We start from the raw sequence: 10,729 nt of genomic DNA, 5'->3' as shown, positions 1-10,729 counted from the left end.
GGAAGAGTGGGAGAGCGAGGATGTTGTTTACCGTGGCAGTAAAACAGGGTTTATCCTGACAAGATGAAATAAGGGAGTTAAAGCTGCATTCCATAGGCTTCTTGTGTAACTTTGTATGGTATAACCTTTAAAAGGCTTAAACCCATCATAAACTCGGAGAGGAAAGGAAAAAAGCACGAGCTCAACAATCATGAGATTAACAGAAGGATGAGCAGACACAAATGGAGCTTCTTGACTCCTCGCCTTGAGCAGAAGGTGGCCATCACATTGTGGCTCCCTTTGGGCTCACGCCACTAGACGAAACAGGAAATTGGGAGCATTTGGGCAGCAGTCGAGCCTCTGACCTTTGAACTGCGGCTCTTCTCGTCTTTGAAGTCAAGCGAGAGAATCACTTACAAAGCAATTACACGCGATGTTGAGTGTGTTTCCTTGAGCATTCAGCCTCCGCTGTGTAAACAGAATCAGAGCTCTCAGTGTGTTTGGCAGAGCCGTGGGTGTAGTCCAGTCCTGTTTTGACTAAACCGAGCCACACACTACGGACGGCTCGAGGTTTATGGCGCTAATTTTTCACTTAGACCACGATCGCTGCGATTTCTTTTCCTAATAAGAATCATCTTCGAGCATAAAGATGTCACCGGCGAGGCAGCGTTAACGTCTCCCGCTGTGGCCTTAAAAGGCCGTCGAGAATTCCTGCTGCATTTGACTCTGCGTGGGTGTGTCGGTTTGTTTGTGTGCTTGTAATGCTCATGTTGCGGGGACATACATCTGTCTCAGACACTGTTACACACACAAAAACACGTATCATGGTAGTGACTTCGCTTTGGTTTATGCCAAAAAGTTTTATTTACAGCTAAGAAAGGTGTCCTTGTCTTCTAAAGAGAAACATAACTCTGTGTTCTTGAGCATTAGAGTCCCATCAGAGATGACCCCCCCCCCCCCCCCCCCCGATTTCCCTGCCAGCTTGTTTGAAACGGATTCAACAAGTTGCTGGAAACATTTCATGTAAACGTGACGGCATCTGTTGGATTGAGATCAGGTGACTTGGAGGTCAATTGAGTCCAGCTGACTTACTGTGATGTTCATGAAACCAGTTTGAGATGATCTGAGCTTTGTGACATGGAGCGTTATCCAGCAGAAGATGGGTCTCAAAAAGGATGGACGTGGTCAACAACACTGCTCAGATAGACTGTGGTATTTAAACGGTGCTCATTTGGTACCAGGGGGCCCAGAGTGTGCTAAGAACATATCCCCCACACCATTACAACACACGTAGCCTGAACTGTGGATACAAGGCAGGATGAATCTATGCTTTTATGTTGCTTTCACTAAATTCTGACTGAACTGTAGCCTCAGTTTCTTGTTCTTGGCTAATGGGAGTTGCAGCAGGTGTGGTCTTCTGCTGCTGTAGCCCATCTGCTTCGAGGTTCGACATGTTGGGCGTCAGAGATGGTCTGCTGCGTACATTAGTTGTAACAAGTGGTTATTTAAGTTACTGTTAACTTCCAATCATCTCGAAGTACTCATGCTTGTTTCCCTCTCACCTCTGACATCAGCATGGTATTTTTGTCCAGGGAGCTGCCGCGCAGTGGATGTTTTCTCATATTTCAAAGCGCACATTTCAAAATAAGGCCACAAAATGTGACGTTGGACTAACCCACAGACGTACCGAATACATTTCTTTTTATAAGTCCTGGAAATTCCCGATTTTGCTTTCGTTTTGTTTTATTTTTTACTAGATATGAAGAAACCTCTTTATCAAGCCTTCTATTGCTCTGAAACACGGCGTGGCTGAAATTTGAACCTCATCTAATAGCTCGGGGCTACACCTGCTGCTACCATCAACCAACCAAATTACTGGCAGCTAAGCTGTACTGTGGGCAAAGCAGGTGCCAGACTCTGACAAGGAATTCATTGAGTGCAATAAAACAGTAGCCTGCTTTGCAATATTTTTGTTTGATGGTCTGATACTTGGACGCAGGTCAAAAACAATAAAAAAAATTAATAAATTAAATGTGTCACGCTTTTTAATAACATCAGTTTATAGTCTAATTTAATTATCACACATTGCACACAATGAATGCTTTAGAGCATTCAGGTTGTATTTTGCACTCGCTGGCCTTAGCAACCCCATGAAACTTCGTTTGTACGTACATGTATCGGAGGATATGAGAGGATAGGCCTACAAATCAGCATAATAGCAGAAACGTCAAGATTGTGATGAATGTTCTCCTCTGGAGCTAAATTGATCATAAATAATTCACCGTACAATAAACTACACGCAGAGTTTGTCAAAACTTGTACACGCTGTTAAAAAAAATGCTCGCCAAATTATGTTTTGTGACACCGTGTATTACCTGGATGCGTGTTGTAGCAAATGTCCTCGTGGCTTGACAAGCTGATAATAAAACAGCACAAATATAAAAAGCAATTTAAGCAGTTTGAAAAAAAAAATGTTCTGTAATATGTAAAAATCTATTAATGTAACCATAAAAAAATCTGAAATTCGAAGCACCAACTTGGTCTGTTTGTGAGTTTCATTACATTGTTCAGCTTTTTTGGAAAAAATATGCTAATTCACAGTTTGCTTTACTGTGAACACCTTTGTTTATAAAGATTTACAACCTAGCAGTAACCTCCCAGGCTACAAAATGATGCCAAAGGAAAAGTGCCAAAGATTTTAATTTCTTGAGGTCCTCTCCAAAAGGGAGACTCCTGTATTAAAATGCCCAAGCGCCTTGTCTATGTCTATATAAGCAGACAACAGAAAAGTGATAAAAGAGGCAGATGGAGATTAATGCTAGATGCATTAAAGGTCCCCAGACAGATCATCTAATCATCTGTGGCTAAAAACAAACAAAACAAAACAAAATTAGCAGCAACTATAGACTGTATGCAGAAGACGGGCATAACTACTGTGAGCTCGTGTCAGGTCTCCACAGAGACTGTCCACAATTTCCCTTTTATAAAAATTCTACAGTGTTTCTTCTTCTTCTTCTTAGAATTTAAATATTAAGCCCTATAGTTTGCATTATTAGTAGCATGGCTAGTGGGTGCCATGACGTGTAGCTGTAGCTACTAGCTTACCGCTAGGCTTCATCTCAGGAAGTATGAGTTTTACCTATTGCTAATGCAGTGCATTTTTAAGAATTTTAATACAATATTATGAAGAATTATATGGCATGCTATTATTATTAGTGCTGTCAGCATCAATCTCGTTAAAATGATCTTAACACCATAACCACATTAACACGTCGACGCATTAGCGCCATGCAGCCCCACGCACAGGGCAATCCGTGTTAACTCGCTAACGGAGATTTTCTGCGTTAATGCGGTTATGGCGTTAATAAATATATATATATATATATATATATATATATATATATATATATATATATATGTATATATATATATGTATGTATATATATATATATATATATATATATATATGTATGTATATATATATATATATATATATATGTATATATATATATATATATATATATGTATGTTCTTCCTCTACACCCCCCCCCCCCCCCCCCCCCAATTTTTGCACATGTCGAGGAGCGTGTCAGGCTACATTTCACTGTGTGTTATACTTGTATAACTATGCATGTGACAAATAAAGAACCTTGAACCTTTACTTGTTTATTAATCATAATTATTACATAAAAAGAACTTTATGGAAAGTGAAAATAAAGTTGAGCTAAAATAAAGCTGCATAAAAACTATATTTTAAAATTGACTTCACTGGCGACAAAAACGTAGGAAACATATTTTAAATACATTAATTACTGTAATTACAATTACAATTCATCACTGTAAGTCAAAGTTTCTCATCTCGTCCATATCTTCCTGAGATCACCGGACCTGCAGCCACAGCTTCAGGTTCACACTGCTCCGCCTCAGTGTGCAGCATCACCTCCTCAGCTCTGCCCAGGCCTGAAACCTGACCAGTTTGGTTGTTCTGCTTTGGATTTCAGTCTTTATTTACTCAGATGAAATCTCCACACTTTGGATTGCCTGCTAAGTTCAGCTACGGTTCCTCTGCTGCTCAGAACAGTCAGACAGTTCTCCATGCATTCAGTGACACCCTCCCGTCTCTGCCCCTGTGCTCGCAACATCAAATCTCTGACTCGATCTCTGATTTGTTTTTCCTTTTTATCGTGCACAAACACCACAATTCACTATTTAATTAATAAGCTAATTTTAGGAAAAATCATGAAATATGAGATAATGTTGTGTCATTTTAACAGAGGTAATGATTTTTTAAATGCTATGGGATCAGGGACAGCCATGATGTTAACGTTGAGACAACCTAGAGCGTGACATTTCATACCCATCTTCAATTTACAGTCTATGTTTATTATTATTTATTAAATTGTTTGATTTGTTTGATTTGCTGCCAGCCTGGTGGACTTTTTCTAAGGCACCAGCCAAAAGCCATGATGATTAGAATCTGGATGTTAATATCTGTTGCATCTGCTCTCCATCGCTCCTTGCCTCTTTTATCTTTCTGTTGCTTCTCTCTGATAAATTTATAAAAAGGCACCCTGCAGCCTTTGATCCAGTGATGTGACCTTGTAAATAGATGTTTTCAAGTACTTGAACAACATGACCTCAGCGAGGATCACTTGCTGATTTTAAGTCGCGATAACAACACAGCAGTTCTCCGAGCCCCATTTATTATTTTGTTTGGTTGTTTCTCAGAAATAAATAAATACACAACCCTCTGTGAGCAATCATGGATTAGCTGTGGCAGTGGCGCCACTGTCTGAACGCCTCACACTGAACCAGGATCAGTAAGAGACAGTCTCCATCACACTGGGCTCCCTTCCTTTTCCTTTGTTTTCATTCAGTTTCCTTCCACGTTTTCTTAGATACTATTCTCCCCAATGCAAGTCTAAACAAACGACAATACTGTGAAAGTAAACAAATGTACAAATGTGATATTCTTCAACCTTTGGCCTCACTAAACCCCAGGACCAGATTCAGGCTCATCATTTTGGTACTTACATCATAGGTTAAGGAGAATGTCATGCTCGATTTTGTTTGTGATGGTTTTAATTTTGCATATGTTTACACAACTAAAGAGAGGTTGCTGATTCAGAAGAAGCAAGATGGCAGGGAAAGGTCTGTGTCAGCGCAAACCCTGTTTGGGAAAACATACGCGCTTTCATGCATTCTTAAGGTTACAATGTAATGTTTGGCTTTTTCTGCATGGATTAGAAATCAAAGTAAAGATACGCATCAAGGAAAGAAACAAAGAAGAGCATGATATGCAACACGGGTTCTGAGGAAATACATACTTAACTGGATGATGAGGAAGGATATTGTACACTTTAAGTGTAATAGGATATTAAATCAAGGGTAATTTATGCTGAACAGTTTCCATTGAGATTGATCCAGAGATAAAATTTAAAAAATCCTGATGGTCTTAGCGTGTCATTGCAATGTTCGGTGAGAGCTCAGACTCTTAAGACTTCATGTTTCATGTAATCCTGGTTTATTAAGTTAAAATGATCAAATCCTATGAATTGTTTCTTTGACCACACAGCTGGTGCTGGAGTATTTTTGTGTTTTTTGTTTTGTTTTGTTTGGCTGTTTGAGGTTTGAGGCTAGCATTGTGATGCTGATCGCCTTTTTCCACCATTTCATACCGATCCATCCCCGCCCACCTCATGCTATTAGACATATAATGGAAGTCTAGATTAATGGTTAATTTCCAGGAAACTCCTGTGTTCTGTCATAAAGTGCTTTCCATTAATTAGGGACTCTGTTTCTCAGAATGGAGGGGGAGTGGAGACGAGTGATTAATGAGCTAACTAGTGCAGTCAGCAGCTCGTCCAGCCCCAGTGGGGAGCCTGAGAGTCGGACCAGCGAGGACAGAGGAAGAAAAATAAATATGTGGCTGCTGGAAGAAGAAAGAAAGGCAGAAAAAGGTGCATGGAAATGCATGGAAGGGGTAACCCGGTTTAGTTTCAAAGGGATGGCTGTAGTGTTTGAGCTGAACTGTGTGAGTTTAGGATGAGGCTTGATTATGATCCTCCCTGGTGCCAGGAGTCTAGCACATGGGGATGAGTGTGTGCTGAGTAGCTGAGTAGAGAAATGCTCTGTTTATTTAACTGACATAGTGATAACAAGCACACACACACATGATTTTTGTGTTTTCAGGGTTTGGGATATTCAAATGTTCAGTGTTAGTCAGTTAGAAAAAAATGGTCACACTGCTAAATAAAAGGGTCCCTACAATCCCCTTTTTTTCTGATCTGGCTAAGCCTAGCCAGATCAGAAAACATGAAATTGTTCATTAGTGAGTTTTTAATAGGCTGATTTTACTTTTTACTTTTTATGGTACTTTTTATTTTTTAAGATAAAAAATGTACGTCGACATCAGGAGGTGATGATTCCAAACATTCACACAAGGTTCTCGTTACAATTATGACGGGAAAAGTTAAAGGTTTAGCAAATCTTTGGTGCTAACACTTGGAGCACTAAAAGTACAGATGTACAACCAAAAGCAAACAACCGTTGATGTCTTGTGTAAAATCCTCTGTTCAAGTTAGTTAACAGGTCAAATCAGTAGTTTTTTGTGCAAGCTGTTATTAGGACGTACAGTGTAGATAAGTCTAGTAAGTACTAGCAGTTAAGTGACATCTTCCTGCAACACGGCGAACACCAAGGTTGTTATAGTTAAAACTAAAATAAAAAGTAAAACTTAAAAAAAATTTAAAAATGTTTTCGTTTTTTGACTTTTGAAAAACAAGAAGTTAAACTTGCTGATTTGATGAACGTGCAAAACTACATAAAATTCAAAAAGATAATAATAAAGTAAATCTCAATTTCAGTATTTGTTAGTTAGTTAGTTTTTTAAATGCTATTACAGCTTCCTCGATGAAGCTTTGATGGGTATTTTTATTGAGACTCTACAGGGCGACTGTAGACTGTGAGTCAACATGCACGCCCACTCTGGAAAATACCTGAAACTAAACTGAAGTAAAAACAAAAGGTCAAAATGAAACAAAGAAACAAAACCTAATTACAAAATGCAAAACTAAATAACAGGTATGCATTTCAATGAAATCTGCCTAAAGTGTGCAGGTTCCTACTTTTACTTTTGATGTAATGCTACTTTTGACAACAATGTCTAGGAAATAAGGGCAGCCAGTTCTCAGGACAGTAAACCTTAATCCTCCACTGAGAGGGCCCCACTCTGAGTCTGCATAGGTTTACTGCTGGTGCCAAAAATCAAGATGTTTGAAGGCAGAAGATCAAAAGAAGGAATTGTGTTCCCAATAGCACCACAATCAATTTCATAGATTTAACATGGTGAAATGCAAGGCTTTTATGGATGTCTATGTCTTCCCATCGAATCAACTGTAAATTACAACAGTATTGCAAGCAGACTGGAATAAAAACACAACAGCGCTGACTGCATATCCATGGTGGTGCCAATTATCACATGTCAGGAAGTATAATCCCAACATTAAACCCCAGTCACACAGGCCTAGAGACTGGTTGGTGAACCCTGGCAACCACAGGTCAATAAGGAAATACGCCAATCAAATGAAAATGTGAATTTCAATCTTTTAATGGTTCCTGGAGGTCACACGGATTGTATGCCACCTTTACGTCGCCGAGTCGCCTTTGTGACTGGAGCTTTAGCTGGCTAAAATCTCTGGAATCATTGGACGTACTGATTCTGTAAAATAATCTTAATTGCTTTAATAGGACAACATCACAAACAGCAACTGGGAACCACTGTCAGTGGACAGTGCTGCTATGATGCAGTAATGGGGATGCACATGAGACTTGAAATCCAGAGTTAGTGATACCTCCACTTTGCCGCAGACTCTCTTGGCCCTTAAAAGTTGAAACTATCCTCCAAGTCATTTCATTTTTGTAAGTGTGAATTTGCTAAGACTACTTTAGCCTCCGGTATTGAGTAAGAAACAGCGGCGCCAGCAGAGCGACGGCAGACAACTCGAGTCATCAAATGACATGAAGTGGGCCTCATTCCCATCACTGCTTTTCCTCCCACATAACGTGGGTGTGAAATCATGTCCAACAGCGTGTGCAGCAGAGTGGTATTCATGTAAATCTTTGCACGAAAGCAAATCATCTTTTAAATGCTGAAATATTCCTTGAAGTCAGGATCGCTGATCCTGGCAGGTAAATCCTGTAAACGCTGGCCGTGTTGCTAACCCTTGGCAGTGTTTACATATGCAGAGTTTCCTATGGGCATCTGATTAAGAGGGCAGCCTGGCCTGAGTCCAGAGGTCTGGCTCGACATTATCTCCAGCACCCCTGACTGTTATTATAAGGGGGCCTCCTAGTCTCTCCGCTGCTAGCCTGTAAATGGCTGGGAGTGGACAGCCACAGTGTGTGTGTGTGTGTTTGCAGAGTAAACTGCCGCCTTGGTGGGGCAACATACTGTCTGCCATATCTCTGGTCTAGAGTAGAGCCATTAGGGGAGCGATGAAGCTGATGACATGTTGTTCCTGTGACAGGCCGCCTGGCCCCAGACTCCACTCTGCTGCCGCTGGAGCTGAGGGAGCCTGCGGGTCTGCCGCTGGACAGACACAGAGACGCAGGGACGGCGTTTATTTTGGGAGGTGGTTTGGTGCCGGACACCCTGTCTGCTCTCCCACCAACCTTAACACACCACCACCCTCCTCTTCCCACGCTCTCAACGCAAATCACCGCCAACACACACACACCGGTGCACTTTTGCCAAAAATGATGACGGTGCTACTGACACATATTCTTTTGGAGGATCAGTTTGCACAAAGCAGTAAGAATAACAATAATAATAAAACAAGAAAAATGTTTGATAAAAAAAATCAAATGCATAATAATAAAGGAAAAAAGAGATTTGTATGTAATTAATAATCTTCATTAACTGAATAAAATAGATCATTCTTATAAAAGCCATCTTCCAGTGAGCTTTTGTCTTCTAATTTGTTTTTCCTTGCAGGTTCAACAGTACCACATTTACTGAGTCGGGTATTGTAATTGAGCTTTGTTGTGATAACATGACAAAATTAATATAACTCCAAAAAGAGCACTATTTTGGGGTCAGCTTCTGTTGTTTAAATGTGCTGTAGGCTATAAATAAAATATACACATACATCAACACAACAAGGTTTAAAAATCAGGCATGTTTGAGGTATATATATATATATATATATATATATATATATATATATATATATATATATATATATATATATATATATATATATATATATATATATAATTTATTAAAGAATTCAGTAAGCTACACAGTGAACTTAGAAGATAGAAACAATAGAAACAAAATCTTGCTCCTATTACACTAGTGTCAGTCTGAAACCAATATCAGAAATATATTATATATCCACATTTTTTATATTATATATCCAAATATCGATGCTATCGATACTTTGGATCGTTCAGCACTGTTTGAGTTCATTTGGGATTTCCATTACAGCTTTTTGTCTTCTAATATGCAAAATACCAAAAACCTGACCCCAAAGTTTTTCTGCTGCCTCTGATGTTTTATTAAACCCTTCTGAGCATTTGCAGGAATACATTTTACATTTATTCATGTGTTTAACTCAGCGGCTGCAGCAACGCTCGTCTGAATTTTTTTCTATTTTTCTGTTGGTTTGTTGGAGTCTGTGATAAATTTAGATAATAATAATAATAATTTATGGCTGTTGTTTTCCATGGCTGCTGTGACTCCAGTGACCTGTAAAACATTAAACTCAGGACAAAGCTCTTCCAAATCACTTCCTTCTTCCCTTTTTGCATATTTGCTTGTGATTGACTTACACAGGGGGACACATTTTGAACAGATGCCCAGTAAACCTCGCTGTAGCCACTCACAGACACTGCATCCTCTTCTTTGTCAACTCTCTCCTGCTGCCATTGCAACTTGACTCTCACTTCCTCTCATATAGACAGTAGGCACTGATCTTGGACTAGCACACATTACTGGACAAGCCATGAATAGACAGGGTTAATGCTTCTGTTATGAGGTGTGGACTTCCCCCCACCACATTGTAAGGAGTTGCTAAAATACCAGTTAGGAGTCACAGAGACCAGCACTGGACTAGTGCTATGCCACTGGGGGATGCCCTAGTCCCTTGCTTACACTCCAGGTGTTTATCCTGACCATCAAAAGGAATGTGGGCTTCACATTTCAACATGTGAAGGAGAGGAGCTAGGAACTGAACTGTGTGATTAATGGAGAACCTGCTGTATCAGTATCCCCTGTAAAACAATTAAAGAGTACATTCAGCATTAACTGAAGAATTATGTTGTACCACACCTAAACAATAAATGAATAAATAAATACAAACACACAGTCATCTATATGTTACTAATAATGTATTAATATTAGCTAATACTTACTCTTGTTAACCCTATTTCTCTTGCTTGGTCTCTGCTCAGGACTGAGCAGAGGAGAGCAGGATGTTGCGTCTTTAAGAGTTAAGAAACTTGAAACCGTGTTTGCGCAACAATCATTGCGGCTCCCAGCCGCCAAAGTGTCTAGACTGGCACATGATGGCGGGAATCAACCAATGGCTCCAGAGCTTTCCTCTGGGGCCCCGAGAGAGAGAGAGAAAGAGAGAGAGTCAACACCAAACGAAAACCAAGGCGCTGTGACTTTGGTTTCAAAATAAAAGCGTAAAAGTTCCGGAAAATTGTATCTTTTAGAATCAGAATCAGAGAGACTTTTAATCCC

Source organism: Astatotilapia calliptera, chromosome 1, assembly GCF_964374335.1.
Source record: "Astatotilapia calliptera chromosome 1, fAstCal68.1, whole genome shotgun sequence".
NCBI classification, from domain to species: domain Eukaryota; kingdom Metazoa; phylum Chordata; class Actinopteri; order Cichliformes; family Cichlidae; genus Astatotilapia; species Astatotilapia calliptera.
Note: the sequence above shows the minus strand (reverse complement) of the source record.